Raw genomic sequence first — 17,524 nt, 5'->3', positions numbered from 1 at the left:
TGGCTAGGAAAGCGGACGGAAGCCAGTGGAAGCTAAGCAGGGTTGACCCTGGCTCCCACCTGGGGGGGCGCTGACCTCTAGAGGGCGCAAAATCTTTTACCTGAAGTTGTGATTCTCCTCTCTCCCCTGCCCTTCCCGCATCAGGCAGTGAAGGTAGCCCAGCAGTGCTGAGACAGACACGCTGCTCTGCTAAAGCTGCTTCAAAGAGTACAACCAGCAGCTATTTATGGCTTTGGTGTATGAACAACTTTCATTCAGGGTGAGCTGGAACAACATTCAAATTAAAGAGAACAGGTTTGGAGGCAGGTGTGCAAGTGAAACTGGGGATAAATGAAAAATAAATAGTGTAATAGTTATCTGTAAGTGGTTCAAAGTTTTTGTTTTTTGAGCATGTACACTGAGAGGAGGGTATGACTGCAATGATGTGTACATAATTATCATATCTACAGCTAAAATCCATTTAATTGGCTGAGGTTCAAAGAGGAAGTTTAGCTGACGTATAGTGTAGAATAGCTGGTAAGTAAAAATCTGATTGCTTTTTTTGTGTGTTTGTTTTTATATAAAACATTCTGCTTGGATAGTGAGAGTTTGTGATATTTGAAAATACATTTTGCTTTAATTAAATTGCTAAACTTTAGAGTCAGACACTTATCAATGAGGGATACATACAGTGGAAAGGAAGCCCTGGAAACAGAGTTAAGAGGACAGATACCAGCAACAGAATCAGCATGATCAGCAAAAGAAAGTCACCAGCCAACAAAGGTAGAAAAAAAATCATTTTATTTTCATTGTAGTGTTTGGAATATGTCCACTTTGAGAATTTACATCTGCTATCTTATTTTGCAATGTATAGCAGTCTCCAAGAGACTGGGCTCCCAGTGAGCCAGGGAGGTCAGACTGTGTAAATGAGATGAAGAGACCCCCCCCCCCCCCCCCCCACTGTAACAAAGACAGGAACATGCATAATCAAAGCTTAGGTCTCTGCAGTTACAAGGGCTGGCCATTCCTAATTATGCTAATAGTTTTTAATAGGCTAAGTCCCACTGAAAAGCCTCTTTATATTTCAACGGTTTTAATTGATGACAATAAACATTGTAAACATAATCAATAAATTCAAACACTTCGTTAACCTAAGAACAGGTCACTGTTGCGTACATACATCGTAACTGCATCATCAATATTTTCTATCATCATTTTCTCCCCCCCCCCCCCCCCCCCCCCCCGGTTTAACATCTTCACAATGATCTTCTTACTTCATAGCGTCTAGTCTTTCCCATTATCTATTACAGGACTATACCCATTTACATCCTGGAGTGCTTATCTCCTACACGCCCCATTTGCTAAGGCATTCCAAGTTTATTTAGCACCGCACTTCGTGCTTTGTGGGAGATATTTTGCAAATATTTAATCCATATATTGATAAACTCCTTTCTTTTCTTTGGATTACCATAAACCGTCCTAGCCTCCCAAAGCATTAATTCATGCAACCTATTTCTCCAGTACCAAAAGGAGGGTGGATCTTCTTGCATCCAGTGTCTAAGTATGCATTTTTCCCCACTGCATATGCCTTGCATAAAAATAGCTCCATATGTCTGTCTGATATCCCATACGCATCCCCTTTGTTCAACAACACTCCTCTCCAAGAGGGGAGTAATCTTTGCCCTATGAGATGTTCAAGATAGTTCTATATCACTCTCCAAAATAGTTTTATTCTAGCACATCTCCAGAATGCATGCAAAAAGGTATTACTTTCTCTATTACACTTGGAGCATTGAGCTTCGCCTATCCATCCCGCTCTTGCTGCTTGTTTTTGTGTTATGTATCCCCTGTGTATTACCCTATATTGACTCCCCTGTAACTCTGCCCCGCCTACTTGTTTTGGTATATCTTTTATCAATTTTGCAAAATTTATTCCTTTCAACTCGTATCCCAGATCTTTGCTCCATGCCTCTTTAAGTATCTCGTAGGTACGGGGGGGACTAAGTGATACCAAAGCTCTATGTAAACTCGATATTGATACCTGCCCGTGTGCATCTCCCCTTAAACATTCACGAAGCCTACAACCAAGCTTCGTGCCTATTGCTTCTTGATCCATACTGAACCAGTAATGATGTAGTTGTCTATATGAGTAATAATCCTGGTTGGCTAGAGACAATCTCTGCTGCAGATCCTGAAAGCCATACAACCCTCCCTCCTCATTTACTAGGTGTTCGAGCAAGGTAATCCCCACCCTCGACCATCTATCAAATATACCTTTCTCCATTCCCGGTGGAAAGTCCCCATTCCCTCTCAGTGGAAGCTGATCACTAACATTGGGGTTTTGCTTCCACATCTGCATGAGAGATCGCCAAATGCTTCTCAGTGGCTGTAGCAATATGCTTTTCCGAAACTTTAATGGTAAATTTTTTGTTTTAGCCTGCAATATGAAATTCAAGTGCCAGGGCCCAAATAGTGTTCCCTCCCATCTAGTCGGCGTATACTGGTTTGTATTGAGCAGCCAATCCCTAAGATGTCACAACAGGCATGCTTGATTATATCGTTTTATACAGGGTAATCCCACTCCACCCTGCACCCAGCCATCATACAGATATTCGAAACGAACTTTTGATTTCTTCCCCCCCACAGGAACTTCCGAGTTATCCTATTTAACTTTCTTATGTCTTTATCCAGTATATGTAGTGGTAATACCTGCAATATGTAGAGCCACCTTGGGAATATAATCATTTTAAATAAATTGATTCTGCCTATTAAGGACAAGGGCAAGTGGTTCCATCTCTCGAGAGATCTGCTGGTGTCCTGTAACAACTTTTCTATATTGATTTTATATAGATTAGTAGTATCCATAGAGGGGCATAATCGAACGATAACGCCTATCTCCATGGGCGTTTATCTCCGAGAACGGGTCCGTGAAGGGGCGGAGCCAACCGTATTTTCGAAAAAAATAGACGCCCATATGTTATTCGCTACTTTGTGAGCTGGGCGTTTTTGTTATTCAGTGATAATGGAAAATGAAAGCGCCAAGCTCAAAAACGAATACATCCAAGGCATTTGTTCGTGGGAGGGGCCATGATTCGTAGTGCACTAGTCCCCCTCACATGCCAGAACACCAACCGGGCACCCTAGGGGGCACTTTTACAAAAAAAAAAAAAAAGGTAAAAGAGCTCCCAGGTGCATAGCACCCTTCCCTTGTGTGTTGAGCCTCCCAAATCCCCCTCAAAACCCACTGCCCATAAGTCTACACCATTACTATAGCCCTAAGGGGTGAAGGGGGGGCACCTACATGTGGGTACAGTGGGTTTGGGGGGGTTGGACGACTAACGCATTAAGCAGCACAATTGTAACAGGTAGGGGGGGGATGGGCCTGGGTCCACCTGCCTGAAGTCCACTGCACCCCCTAATAAGTGCTCCAGTAACCTGCATACTGCTGCCAGGGAGGTGGGTATGACATTTGAGGGTGAAAAGAAAAGGCTGTGAAACGTCATATTTTGTGCTGGGAGGGGGTTTGTGACCACTGGGGAAGTCAGGGGAGGTCATCCCCGATTCCCTCCAGTGGTCATCTGGTCATTTAGGGCACTTTTTGGGGCCTTATTCGTGGAAAAACAGGGTCCAGGAAAAGTGCCCTAAATTCTCGCTAAAATCGCATATTTTTCTTCCATTATCGGCGAAAGGGCGCCCATCTCTGTTCGCCCGATAACCACGCCCCAGTTCCGCCTTCGACACGCCTTCGACACGCCCCCGTCAACTTTGTCCGCATCCGCGACGGAGTGCAGTTGAAAGCGTCCCAAATTCGGCTTTTGATTATACCGCGTTATTCGTTTTTGTGAGATAAACGCCCATCTCCCGATTTAGGTCGGAACTTGGGCGTTTTTCTCATTCGATTATAAGCTGGATAGTCAAGCGCACTCCTAGGTATCTGAACGATTCCTCCGCCCATTTTAACGGAAGTTGTCCTTGCCATTCTCTAACGTGGTCTCCCTCCCTCTGCATAGCTTCAGACTTCTCTAGATTTAGCTTAAAACCTGAAAAGTCGCCATACTCTGCCATACACTCAATGAGAGCTGGCAATGATACCTCTGGCTGAGTCACATGTGCTAATAAGTCATCAGCAAACGCTGCTATTTTAAAAGTTTCTGTGCCCATCCTAACTCCCTGTACATCGGGTGTTTGTTGAATATTTCTAATCAATGGGTCTAATGTTAATACAAATAATAAAGGCGATAGTGGGCATCCCTGCCTTGTTCCCCGACAAATGAGGAAGGGAGGGGACAATATTCCATTCGCCCACACCTGGGCTTGTGGAAGATTGTATAATGCTCTAATTGCCTCCTGGAAAAACCCTGTTATTCCATACGCATCTAACGTTCCAAACAAAAAGTCCCATACTACCCTGTCGAATGCCTTTTCGGCATCGAAGCTGACCAGCACTGACGGTGTGGCTCGCTCCGACACCGCCTCCAATGTTACCAATATCTTTCTCACATTTTTTGTAATATTTCGACCCTGTACAAATCCCACCTGTGAGTCCTCAATAATATCTGGCAGAATTCGCGATAATCGATTTGCTAAAACTTTGGCAAATAGTTTAGTCTCATAATTGAGTAGCGAAATTGGCCTATAAGATTCTGGTTTCTGTGTGTCCCGTCCAGGTTTTGGGAGCACGATGATCTGGGCTGTCCTCAGGGAGATGGGTATTTGTTTTTCTTGCACTATGGCATTAAACATTAATGTGATGGTTACCACTACTTCGTTCCTCAACATTTTATAGAATTCTCCTCTATACCCATCTGGTCCCGGGGCCTTCCCCAAAGGTCCCTGCTGTATAGCCCATGATACTTCATCTTCCGTTATGGGGGCATTTAACATATCTTGGCTCTTTATGTCTATTCTCGGAAGATTTTGTCCCTCCAGATACATTTTGCTATCCATCGGAGGTGGATCCGGGACATTGTACAGCTGCCTATAGTAATCTTGCAAAATTCTGTTTATTTGGGCATCTTTATTTTCTAAAGTTCCATTGGATGAATATAGTGCGTTTATTTTATGGGGGCCTTGCCTAGGTTTTGCTAACCTAGCCAACATCTTTCCACCTCTGTTAGCATATTTATATAATTGATATCTATAAGAAACATAGTTGTGTTGGGCCTTACTATGAAGCCTCTCATTAAGGGTTTGCTGCAGTTCTAAAAGTTGGGCTTTTAGTGTGACAGTATGTTGGCGTCCATAGTCCCGCCGTACCCGTGTTATTTCCTTCTCTAACCAAATCTGTTCCTTCTCCCATGCCTTTTTTTGATGGCTGGTGTATGCGATTATCTCTCCCCTAAGTACTGCCTTTGCCGTGTCCCAGTAAAGTATAGGAGTTGTCGTGTGTGCCTGATTGGTGTCTTGGAACTGCTTATACTTTTTAAGTATAAAATCTCGGAATCCCTGATCTTTGTATAACCGAATAGGGAACCTCCACCGGAACTGTCTGACCTCTCTCTCCAAAGGCTCCCAGACGGTCATTACCATTGCATGATCTGATATTTTAATGGGGCCTATTTCTGCACTACATATTTTAGTAAATATTGAACGAGAAATAAATATGTAATCAATCCTTGACATGGTGGCATGTGCGCAAGACAAGTGAGTATAGTCACGCTCTACTGGATGCAATGTTCGCCACACATCCACCAGGTCCAGGACCTCACTTAACACATCCAGTCCTCTGGACTCCGTCCCCGCTCCTCTTCTTCCCCCCTGTGATCTATCCAGTGTGGGATCTACCACTGCATTGAAATCTCCCCCGACTAGTATGGGTGTTCCTTCAAAACTTGTTAAATGGTGTAAAAGTTGTTTATAGAAAGCTTTGTTATACGTGTTAGGAGCATACACATTACATACATCTACTGGTTGACGTTCTACGGTTAAGTGTACCATTACAAATCTTCCTGCATCGTCAGCTATTACTTTGTGTGTAGTAATTTGCACCCCTTTCTTGATTAAAATTATGACTTTCGCTTTTTTAGCCTGCGCTGGGGATTCATAATATGAGCCCACCCACCAACGGCATAATTTCTCATGTTCTTTGGCATTTAAATGCGTTTCTTGAAGTAATGCTATTGACACCTTTTGCTTGTGGAGTGCTTGGAGTATCTTCTGCCTTTTTATCGGCGAAGAAATACCTCCCACATTCCATGTCACTACTTTAAGGGCCATCAGGTGATTTCGTAAGTTAGCTGTAATGTTACCTTGATATCTTCTCTGACTGAGCGGGGAGGGCATCCCAGCCTATACCCCCCCCCCCCCTGTAGTTGATCATGTTTCCACATGGGTATTCTCCTCGTGTGACACTTACTGTGTTGCCTGTATTCCCCTGTTCCTCTTTGACCATGAAGTTCTTGCTCCTCATTATCCCTCCCCCCTCCCCTCCCCCATGCTACCCAACCTCCCCATATTCTTATTAGCACCTATAGTGCTCTACTTCCGTGCTTCCGACCCGGGATCCCATCTAGACCAACCTTGTTTATATTTTATTTGACCCCTTCCCCCTCATTTTACCTTACTGACTTTACAAACAATATCAACAACTACAAAACTTTATAACTCGGCATCCAATAGTCACTGGCCTCCTCACCACTTCTGCTCCTCCTCCTACTGTAGTACCAGTCTCTCTTTTATTATCCACCGCACTATTCAGGTATTGCTCGACGTTCTCGGCCTTTCATCCTCCAGCCAGTCCACAAATGCTTGAGCGGCTTCCACCATATCACAAAATCTAACTGATCCATTGTGCTGGATTCTTAATTTTGCTGGGTACAATAAACTGAACCGTATCTGCATTTTATGTAGTCGCCCACAAATTTGCGAGTATTGTTTGCGCTGGAGGGAAACTTTGGTAGAATAGTCCTGAAAGCACAGTATCTTATGTCCGTCCACTTCCAGCTTCTCTCCTTTCCGAAGGGCTGTTAACACGTCCATCTTATGTTGATAGTGGAGCATTTGCAATATGACCACTCTTGGCCTTGTGTTAGTCTCTTTTCTTGGACCCAAACGATGTGCTCGTTCTATCTTGAGTGGCCCCGCGGTACTTTGGTTAGTCAAAATCTTGGTGAGCCATGGCTCCAAAAAACCTCTCAGTTCCACCTCTGGTATTGATTCTGGTATGCCTACCAGCCGAAGATTATTCCTTCGAGATCGATTCTCCAAGTCGTCCACTTTATCTTCCAAGGTTGTCACCATGGCTTGGAGATGTTCGATGAATTTTGAGGCCTCCTGCAAGGAGGTTTCCACCTCCCCCAGTCTCTGTTGTACCTCCTGGAACTCGTTAGTAAACTTGGTGATTCTTTGATCCATTCCTTCAAGCTTGTCAATTATTTGCTGTAATTTGTTGTTCATGGTTTCCTCCACCGCCATTTTTACCTCCGTGACAATTTCCGTGGCCCAGACAGAACTCACTGATGGTGACGGTGGGGAATTTTTGTCTGCCATCTTTATGCCCCCGCTCTTATTCTTCTCCGGCTCTTTCCTGGAGCTTCTGGTCGCCATTCAATAATACTGGAGGCAGCTATAGTCTATTCGACTGATTTAATACTGTTCTTTGTCCCAGTTTCTCAGCTGCAGTGGGTTGGCTCGGCTATTTATTATGTGCTGGATATTGTTTTATTGGTCCATGTCTCTATACTAAGTCTTCCTCTTTCTCTTTATTATTCAGCCGGCATATATTCGTTTGCAGTGACTGGTGCTGTATCCCTTGATCTTGTTTTCCCCGTGCTTCTCTGCCCATTAGCACTCCGCCATTTTCTCCAATTATCACATTACATTGTCCCCTGCTCCTCGTGTCCCACACTCTCCTCCGTCCTCCGCCGCACCCTCATCTGGCTGCTCCTACCTTCAGTCTCAATCGCCCGCTCCGGAGCACACCAGCGAGACCCTTCTACGTTTTTGGTTTTCCAGGTCCCCCGCCAGCATCGGGCCCGTAGTACCGCTCCCTGTTTCCCGCTGGCCGCCTCCGGCCTCGGCTCCACGCGGGTGCGGTCGGACGCGCGATCGCTGATTTTCACCGCGCCGTCTTTACTGATCGGCTTCGCGGTTCTCAATTGTGTGTTTGGGACTTTCTTCTACAAGAGCCCATCTACTCCATCTTGTTCTGGGGGTTGGAGATGTTAAAATCAATGGGATCCCTGGTCGTTGCCTGCGGGAGCTCACATTGCAGCGGCCATCTTGGCCAGCAGCTCCACCGTAAGCTGAAAAGCCTCTTTATAAAGGCAGTGCTTTCTCTGGAGAGCAGTGTTAAGAAACAGCAGGAATTGTGTTTATTTTTTTAAACTGCTTTCCTGTGTAAGCTAATTTACAGTTTTCTAGTATATGCTTGACATTGAAGGGTGTGGTAGACCCTTTTGTCAGGTCTGGCTGGGCCTGTAGTTTTCAGTCTAAAGGAAAGACAGGTAGCAATGGAGAAACATCTAATGAAGAAGCGAGACGGGGGGGGGGGGGGCACCAACTGATAGTCTGCAGGGGGGCACCAGAGACCCTTGGCACGGCCCTGGGTACAGGCAGCAGACACAAGAGTAATCCAGATACATGCACAGTCAGTAGGCAGGTAGCAGACACAAGAATAATCCAGGTACAGGCAGAGTCAGTAGGCTGGCAGCAGACACGAGAGTAATCCAGTTACAGGCAGAGTCAGTAGGCAGGCAGCAGACACAAGAGTAATCCAGGTACAGGCAGAGTCAGCAACGAAGAACAAAGAAGAGGAGAAGCACACTACTGAGCAAGTAACACCTACCAAAGTAGAAGCCGAAGCAAGGAGTCTAGGGAGAGCTCAGCTGATGTGCTGGCGTCTGACATCAGCAGGGAGAACGGGCACAGCCATAGGACAAGAGCAGGGGAAGGAGGAATCGGAAGACCAATAGGAGAGAAGCAATTGAAGCCAGGCAGAGGAAGAGCAGAGCCAGGTGCATGGAAGCAAAGCAATCAAGGAGCCTGCAGCCAGAGAAGAACTACACACACATGGCTCAGGGCTGTGCCGGTCAAGTGTGCATGTCAACGGGACCCAGCGCAGCCTGAGGACGCAGCTTGCGATGAGTTAGGGGATATGACACCCACGCAGCTGTTATATTTTCCTACCCCAAACATGTGCAGACGCTATTGAAAGCAATAGCAAACTTGTGAGGTTTATGATTGCCTTTGTGTGTGTATGTTTTTACAACTTTTTTATTTATTTGAAAGCTTCCCATATGCAACTCTATTTTTTTAACCTCTGGAGGGTCCCCACAACTCAACCTCAGGCAGAGCTGAGGCCTCTAAGATGCCACCCTACAACAACTGAGCCTCCTGCAACCCCAGAGTGCCCACACCCGTGGACTGCAGCTCACACCCCAGCAACCCCTAGAGGTTACAAAAAAAAAAAAACCCTTGGGTTACTTATGGGAAGTTTTCAAATAAATAAAAATGCTGTCAAAAAAATAGTACACGTGGAGGGGCATTTTCGATAGAACATTTAAATCAGAATTTGGACGTTTTACAAAAACGTCCAAATTCTGAACAGGAAAGGAGGTCACTTTTGAAAAAGACAGACGTTTATCTTTTATGTTCGAAAATACTATGGATGTCTTGTGATTTGGAGGTCTTTTCTTTAGGTCCATTTTCAAACAAAAAACGTCCAAATGCAAAACATCCAAAACAGAGGAGGAATGGCTTAATGGTTAGTGCAGTGGGCTTTCATCCTGGCAACATGGGTTCAAGTTCCACTGCTGCTCCTTTTGACCTTGGGCAAGTCAAATGCACAAGAGGCATTTTTGGATATGATATCTAAGTCTGAATTTGGACATTTTTTGTAAAACGTCCAAAATCAGAACAGGAAAGGTCATTTTCTACAAAAGAAAAGTCTATCTTTTCCTTTTGAAAATGCTGTCTGGAAAAACATTTTGTGATTTGGATGTTTTATTATTTGGTCCATTTTCAAACAAAAAATATCCAAATGCAAAACATACAAAATACACAAGAAAATCCACAATAGACTGAAACCATTCACATGTTCTAAGTGTGGTAAAAGCTTTGGTTGTAATGTAAATCTCAAAGTGCATCAGAACGTTCACACAGGAAAGAAACCATTTGCATGTATAGAGTCTGGTAAAAGCTTTGGTCAGAAGGTAAACCTCACAATGCACCAGAGAATACACACAGGAGTGAAACCATTTACATGTCCTGAGTGTGGTAAAAGCTTTGGTTGGAACTACTACTACTACTACTATTTAACATTTCTAGAGCGCTACCAGGGTTACACAGCGCTGTACAAGAAAGCTTTACACGGCATCAGAGAATCCACACAGGGATGAAACCATTTACATGCACTGAGGTGGTAAAAGCTTCAGTTGCATTGGGACAGGTAATTAGGGAATGTACACTCTTGCTATGAAGTATGGAAAAATAGCGCTCTGGTATTTAGATATATGTAATGAGACCTCCTTTTAATCTATAGATCTGAATTCAAAGCCCAAATCTAATAATAAACAATAGACACAAGGCTCAGATGTTATAAAAAAAAAATAGAAAATGTGGTATCAGATAGAACATTGAAAAAGTGACATCCCAGGAAAGCAATAGGGCATCCTTGGGGGCACTGCAGTCGAATTTATAACATGCTCCCAGGTATACATCTCACCATTGCTCCCTTATCTTGTCTGCTGAGCCCCCCAAAACCCACTACCCCCAACTGTACAATACAGTGAGACAGAATAATAGAATTCAGTTATATAATGGGAGCAAGTAGATGAATATGTCTGAAACATTTAACAAAGTTGAGATTAGTATATATACCCAACTGGGCATTTAAAAGTCTGTCCTTTAATGATGCTTCATGTTCAGAAATCATAGCCATAAATATAGACAGTTATTCAAATAGTATCACATGCATGCACCAGAACAGGCATCCGTACACACATTGCAAAAGTAAACAACAATTTCTACAGAATACATCCAAAACTTAATTTTTATTTTCTCATTTCCATCTTCCAGAATTCCAGCCAGCAGATGCATCAATTGGTGCAGCATTCTGAATCAATTGAAGCTGGTGCAAAACTTTTGTACAGATCAGCAAGACCCAAAGCAGTCCAAAACAAGTAAAGTGAGAAACAACATAGTTTATACCTAATTGTTCAGCCACCCTTAGGATTCACCTTTGGTTTGAAAAGCAAAACCATGTGCATGTAAGGACTGGATAAACAAATTAAAACAAAGTTTAAAGCAAATGCCCTTAATATGTAATACTTAATAGCAATAATGAAACAGTGATGGAATATTCACATAGCAAGCAGCCTGAGCCAACAGATTTATTTTCCATTGAACATAATTAACTTTTGTATGAACTTGGCAGCTAGTAGTGTGCTAAACTGGCTGGCACATTTAGACTGCCATGACAGAACATCTGCATGAATCAAGCCCTTCCCTCTTTCGATACCCCTGTGAAATGTTTATAATATACCACTGCATTCCACAAAACAAAAAGAGCAAGTTCCCACATGCCATCTATTTTTTTTAATGAAGACACAGGAAAATAAGATGTTAAATGCTCCCAGGTTTAAACCTAATTAATGTTTTTTTTTTTAATAATTGTACTTATAAATAGTAAGTCTGAACAGTGGCATAGCTACAGGTGGGCCTGGATGGGCGCAGGCCCACACAATCTTGGTTCAGGCCCACCAAGCTGCAGTGTCACATTGCTATTTTTTCCCCTCTCCTCCGCGGCATCCTGGCATCTGCACAGTGCACTCTGGTCTCTGAACCCCTTTCCTCACCAGTGTCGGTACAGGTGTCCGTGGCACCTGCAGCAATTCATTCTCGCTGCTTGCGCTGGCCCCAACTGCTTCCACCTGCTATGTTTCACCAGACAGGAAACAGGCAATGATGTCAGTGAGGGCGGGACATGGCAGATGGAAGCCTGCAGGGCTGGCACAAGCAGCAAGAATGAATCGCTGCAGTCACTGAGGATGCCTGTACCGAAATCGGGGAGGGATGGAGTTCAGAGACAGGAGTGCAGATGCCGGGACGCCACAGAGGAGAGGGAGAAGATGTGGGGTAGGTGGAACCCCCCTCTTATTTTTTAAACAAATATCTCCATGAAGATATTTGCGGGGGAGGGGGCATGTGTACATGGATGGGCCCATACAATTTACCTCTGGGCCCATCCAAAATACAGAGTCTGGGTACGCATCTGATTCTGATTGTTAAGCATCTGATTCACATAACATGATGCCAGTTTTGATGGTCCTTTACTAGGTGAAAAATTCTGTGCACAAATACAGAGTCCTTATTATCAGCCCCTCCAAACGACACAATGATTTTAAATTTAGAATTACTACTCTAACTGATCAATAGAAATCAAACAAAATAAAACATGGAAAAGAAAATAAGATGAAACCTTTTTTATTGGACATAACTTAATACATTTCTTGATTAGCTTTCGAAGGTTGCCCTTCTTCGTCAGATCGGAAATAAGCAAATGTGCTAGCTGACAGTGTATATAAGTGAAAACATTCAAGCATTACTGTGACAGTCTGACAGGGTGGGAGGATGGGGGTGGGTCGGAGGTATGCATGGGGACATCAAAGCATATCATTGATATTCTAACAGGATGGGTGTGGATAGGTGAGGGGTGGGGTGATCAACAGAGACATACAGCTTTATGGTTTATAATGGGCTAGGAACCCCAGATCCTTGTTAAGTCCTTTCTGTTGGGTGTTAAAATATTCAATCATTCTGACTTCAAAGGTCTTACGTTCTTGTATGGTTTTAAAGTTACCTTTCAGTATTCTCACTGTGAAATCACTGGTACAGTGTCCTGGTTCTGTGAAGTGCTGTCCCACCGGGGTGGGGGCCCTACTGGCTGTATTGTTCATGTGATGTCTATGTAAATTGAATCTTGTCTTAAGCATCTGGTCTGTTTCTCCAATATAGCATCATTCGTTACATTTTTTACACTGAATGATATATACCACATTGGAAGATGAGCAAGTGAAAGATCCCTTTATGTTGAATATCTTTCCTTTGTGGGTAACTGTGGGGTCCTGTGAAATATTTTGGCATAGTTTGCAACTGGATAAATTACAGGGACATGTGCCCTTCTGTTCCTTTTTGATGGAAGTTTACTTCTGATTAGCTTGTGTTTTAAGTTGGGTGGTTGTCGGAAGGCCAGTACTGGTGGGGATGGGAATATCTCTTTCAGTAATTCATCCTCCTGGAGTATAGGTTGTAGATCTCTTATGATTTTCCTCAGTTTTTTCAGCTCTGGATTGTATGTCACTACAAGGGGAATTCTGTCTGTGGATTTTTTCTTCTTGTACTGTAGCAGATTCTCCCTGGGTGTTTTGAGGGAGGAGGCAATATTCTTGGAGATTATTTTGGGGTTGTAGCCTTTCTGTTTGAAGGATGCACTCAGGCTTTTAAGGTGTCTGTCTCTGTCCCCTGGGTCAGAGCAGATACGGTGGTATCTTGTGGCTTGGCTGTAAATGATGGATCTTTTTTTTATGTGAAGGATGGAAGCTGGAGTTGTGGATGTAGCTGCATCTGTCTGTGGGTTTCTTGTATATAGATGTTTGTATACAGCCCTCACTGATTGAGACCGTGGTGTCCAAAAAATTGACTTTTTCTGGGGAGTAGTCAATTTTGAATCTGATTGTAGGATGGTATGTATTGAAGGCAGAATAAAATTGTTTCAGAGTTTCTTCACCCTCCGTTCAAATCATAAAAATGTCATCGATGTATCGGTAGTATTTTAGAGGTTTGGTCTGGTGTGTATTCAGAAATGTCTCTTCAGAACACACTCCTGTACTCTAACTGATGAAATCAGTACTTCATCTCTGTACATCCGTATACTGCACAAGCCGGCATGTTTAAAAATATAAGGTGCCCAAAGAGAAAAGATACCCCCAAATCACAAATGTTGAAGCACATACCAGGAAATGTATATGGAAAGCGATGACCACAAATGCTCGCAGTCTAAGCAATAAAGTTAATGACCTTCAACCCCTGATGTTGGAGGCAGACTTAGACATTGTTGCAATCACGGAGACGTGGCTCAATGGTTCCCATGAATGGGATGCAAACATACCAGGCTATAATCTATTTAGGAAGGATAGAGAGGGTCGTAAGGGTGGAGGAGTAGCTCTATATGTGAGAAATGATATCACAGCGACTGAAATGACAGGGACCTGGGGAAAGGAAGAAGCGATTTGGATCACCTTAAAAAGAGATAATAGAACCTCTGTCCATGTTGGTGTTGTCTACAGACCTCCAACACAATTGGAAGAATTAGATAAAGACCTGATCACAGATATTCAAAAGTTGTGAAAGAAGAGAGAGGTGCTGTTGCTGGGAGATTTCAATCTGCCGGATGTAGATTGGAAGGTTCCATCTGCGGAATCGGAAAGAAGTAGAGAGATCATGGATGCTTTTCAAAGTGCTCTGCTCAGACAAATGGTGACAGAATCCACGAGGGAGGGAGCAACGCTGGATCTGGTGCTTACAAATGGGGATAGCGTGTCAAATGTCCGAGTGAGTTCCCACCTCGGCAGCAGTGACCATCAAACGGTTTGGTTTGATATGACGGCTGAAGTGGAGGGCGGCCACTCAAAACTCAAAGTCCTGGACTTCAAGCGTGCTGACTTTAGTAAAATGTGGGAATACCTCAGGAAGGAGCTGATGGGCTGTGAGGACATACAAGAAGTGGAAGGACAGTCGTCCAGGCTGAAAGAAGCTAAAAATAGGGCCACAAACCTTTATGTAAGGAAAGTAAATAAAAGCAAGAGAAAAAGGAAACCGATATGGTTCTCCAAGCAAGTGGCTGAGAAAATAAAGGCTAAAGAGTTGGCATTCCAGATATACAGAAAAACTCAAGAAGAAGAACACAGGGATAAATACCGGATGAAACTGAAAGAAGCCAAGAGAGAGAGATACGTCTGGCAAAAGCGCAAGCGGAAGAACAAATGGCTAGAAATGTAAGGAGAGGTGACAAAAATTTCTTCAGGTATATTAGTGAAAGGAGAATGACTAAAAAGGGAATTGTGAGAATAAAAGATACTGCGAACTGCTATGTGGATAATGAGAAGGAAAAAGCAAATTTGCAAAATAGATACTTTTGTTCTGTTTTCACAGAAGAAAATCCTGGAGAAGGACCACGATTGACTGGCAAAAGTACAAATGAGAATGGAGTGGATATAGCACCGTTCACAGAAGAGAGTGTGTATAAACAACTTCAAAATATAAAGGTGGACAAAGCCATGGGACCGGACGGGATCCACCCCAGGATTTTGAGGGAGCTCAGAGAGGTCCTGGCGGGTCCCTTAAAGATTTGTTTAATAAATCCTTGCAGACGGGAGAGGTTCCGAGGGATTGGAGAACGGCGAATGTGGTCCCTCTTCACAAAAGCGGCGATAGGGAAGAAGCTGGGAACTACAGGCCGGTAAGCCTCACCTCGGTTATTGGAAAAGTAATGGAAGCGATGCTGAAGGAAAGGATAGTAAATTTCTTGGAAACCAATAAGTTGCAAGATCCGAGACAACATGGTTTTACCAAAGGGAAATCATGCCAAACGAATCTCATTGAGTGATGGGTGACCGGAGAACTGCATCAGGGACGAGCTATAGACGTAATCTACTTAGATTTCAGCAAAGCTTTTGACACGGTTCCCACAGGAGGCTCTTAAATAAACTGGACTGGCTGAAGATAGGACCCAAAGTGGTGAACTGGATTAGGAACTGGTTGACGGACAGACGCCAGAGGGTGGTGGTTAATGGAATTCGCTCGGAGGAGGGAAAGGTGAGTAGTGGAGTGCCTCAGGGATCGGTTCTGGGGCCGATTCTGTTCAATACATTTGTGAGTGACATTGCCGAAGGGTTAGAAGGTAAAGTTTGCCTATTTGCAGATGATACTAAGATCTGTAACAGAGTGGACACCCGGGAGGGAGTGGAAAACATGAAAAATGATCTCAGGAAGCTAGGAGAATGGTCTAAGGTTTGGCAATTAAAATTCAATGCGAAGAAATGCAAAGGGATGCACTTAGGGAATAGAAATCCACGGGAGACGTATGCATTAGGCAGGGAGAGTCTGATAAGTACGGACGGGGAGAGGGATCTTGGGGTGATAGTATCTGAGGATCTGAAGGCGATGAAACAGTGTGACAAGGCGGTGGCCGTAACTAGAAGGTTGCTAGACTGTATAGAGAGAGGTGTGACCAGCAGAAGAAAAGAGGTTTTAATGCCCCTGTATAAGTCATTGGTGAGGCCCCACCTGAAGTATTGTGTTCAGTTTTGGAGGCCATATCTTACTAAGGATGTAAAAAGAATTGAAGCGGTGCAAAGAAAAGCTACGAGAATGATATGGGATTTGCGTATGAGGAGAGACTTGCTGACCTGAACATGTATACCCTGAAGGAAAGGAGAAACAGGGGTGATATGATACAGACGTTCAAATATTTGAAAGGTATTAATCCACAAACAAACTGTTGCAGGAATTACCACTATTGTTAGCAGAATCTGTGGTACTTCAGGAGTCAAACACCACACACCAGAATGAGAGAAAAGTCTTCTTTATTTGCCAGCAAACAAAGTAGGACATCAGCGCTAGGTCTCTTCTTCTCTTCAGCTCTCTGTGTCTTGTCTCTCTTCTCAGCTCCTTCTCCTAATGTAAGCTGCTTCTGCTCTCAGTTATATAGGGTCCTACACCCTTCTAGCCCCCCTTTCTCACCAGATGGTAAAGAATAGATTGATTACCCTGTCTTGAACTAATTATTACTTACACATTACTTAAAAATATCAGTTACATAGGTTTGAGATATTTCCTAAACTGACCTATGACCTGGGGCCTCTCAAACTAGACAATGTGGCACCTATCTCCTGCATTTTATTATTATTCACATAATCAGATTCCCAATCATAGCTTAAACTGGGTTCATTAAGGGGCCAATCTTACTTAATGGCACACAGACATGGTTTGTTATTACTTTCAGGAGACCAGTCCTACACTTAGCCAATCAATCAAGGAGAAGAGAGTTGACTTGTCCTGACCTCTTTCACCTAGCTAGGACTGTGGATAATTCAAACCAGATGATGACCTCTTAAACTGCAGACAAAGCTCACTTGAAAAGTCAGACAAAGATGTAACACTGAATTGAAAAGATATTCTACATAGAAATAGAACTTATTAATTAAACAGAATAAAACATATTTTAAAATAAGCAGAAATCAGAATTCCTTATAAGACAAAATCTAAATTATCAAGAATATCTATATCTAAACTATCTTCTTCTAAACAGCGTTCAATCTAATCTTTTAAAACAGCTTGCTTGCTGATCCCCTCGAGATTATCCACTATGCCTGCCTTACTCAGAATGGCATCCAGATGTGGTAAATAATACCTATGAACAATCCATCATTTACAAAGGGACAAAGAAAGTTTAATTTCTCACTGACCTTTCTAACCTCTAGTCTACCAAAAGCTAGACTTCTGAGTAATTAAACCCAGATGGCATTCTACCACTTTCCAGGACTGA

Source organism: Microcaecilia unicolor, chromosome 10 (assembly GCF_901765095.1).
Source record: "Microcaecilia unicolor chromosome 10, aMicUni1.1, whole genome shotgun sequence".
NCBI lineage: Eukaryota > Metazoa > Chordata > Amphibia > Gymnophiona > Siphonopidae > Microcaecilia > Microcaecilia unicolor.
Note: the sequence above shows the minus strand (reverse complement) of the source record.